Raw genomic sequence first — 1,571 nt, 5'->3', positions numbered from 1 at the left:
ACACCAGACCCAACAATGCAGATGACCTGAAGGCCGCTATCAAAGCAACCTGGGCTTCCATTACACCTGAGCAGTGCCACAGGCTGATCGCCTCCATGCCACGCCGCATTGATGCAGTAATTCATGCAAAAGGAGGCCCTACCAAGTATTGAGTGCATAGAAATGAACATACTTTTCAGAAGCCTGACATTTCTGTTTAAAATATCCTTTTTTTATTAATCTTATGTAATATTCTAATTTTCTAATTTTGGGTATTTTGGGTTTTCATTATCTGTAAGCCATAGTCATCAACATTTCAAGAAATGAAGGCTTGACTCTATGTGCTCTATGTGTAATGAATCTATATAATATATGGGTTTCACTTTCTGAAATGAGTGACAAAAAATATTGACCTTTTTCATGATATTCTAATTTTTTGAGATGTACCTGTACATGTAACAAAGTATTTATCATAATGTGCTGTAAATAGCATTAAAAAAAGATATCAGTTTTACTGTTGTGCATTAATGTCAGTAGTGATGTTGTACAATGAGGACGGAAATAGTCAGCAGTGTGTAGTGAGCCACTGTCCTTACCAGTGCCTGAATTCATGTACACAATATATTAATTCACTACCTAGTGAACTATGGAGCTGATTGAGACGTACCCTCTGTATGACAGTGGACCTTGAGGGCCAGAGTTGAGAACCCCTGACATACTGATTAGTTAATAATCACTCATGAAGAATGAGTACACTTTAATTCAGACAGATAGATAGATAGATAGATAGATAGATAGATAGATAGATAGATAGATAGATAGATAGATCACAGCTGATGAGGTTTTAGAAAACAGAAAATAGAAACTAGCGGAAGAGACACAAAAAGACAGAGAGAGAGACAAATAGACGGATGGATGGATGGATAGATAGATGGACGGACAGGGGGACAAACAGACAGACACAGATAGATAGATAGATAGATAGATAGATAGATAGTGAGACTGGTGGGTGTGTGACTTCCTGTGCAAGAGCCATAATCACAGCTGATGAGGTTTTATAAAACAGAAAATAGCAGAAGAGACACAAAAAGACAGAGAGACAAATAGACGGATGGATGAATGGCTAGATAGATAGATAGATAGATAGATAGATAGATAGGGGGACAGACAGACAGACATCTATCTAGATAGACAGATAGATAGATAGATGGACGGACAGGGGGAAAGACAGACGGACGGACGGACAGATGGATGGACAGGGGGACAGACAGACAGACAGACAGGTAGATAGATAGATACATGGAAGGATGGACAGACAGACAGACGATAGATAGATAGATAGATAGATAGATAGATAGATAGATAGATAGATAGATGGGCGGATGGATGGATGGATTGATGGACAGGGGGACAGACAGATAGATAGATAGATAGATAGATAGATAGACAGACGGACGGATGGACAGGGGGACAGACAGACAGACAGATAGATAGATAGATAGATAGATAGATAGACAGACGGACGGATGGACAGGGGGACAGACAGACAGACAGACAGACAGATAGATAGATAGATAGATAGATAGATAGAT

This window comes from Sinocyclocheilus anshuiensis, unplaced genomic scaffold (assembly GCF_001515605.1).
Source record: "Sinocyclocheilus anshuiensis isolate Anshui unplaced genomic scaffold, SAMN03320099.WGS_v1.1 scaffold787, whole genome shotgun sequence".
Lineage (NCBI taxonomy): Eukaryota > Metazoa > Chordata > Actinopteri > Cypriniformes > Cyprinidae > Sinocyclocheilus > Sinocyclocheilus anshuiensis.
The sequence above is the reverse complement of the archived record's forward strand: the minus strand, read 5'-3'. Positions refer to the sequence as shown.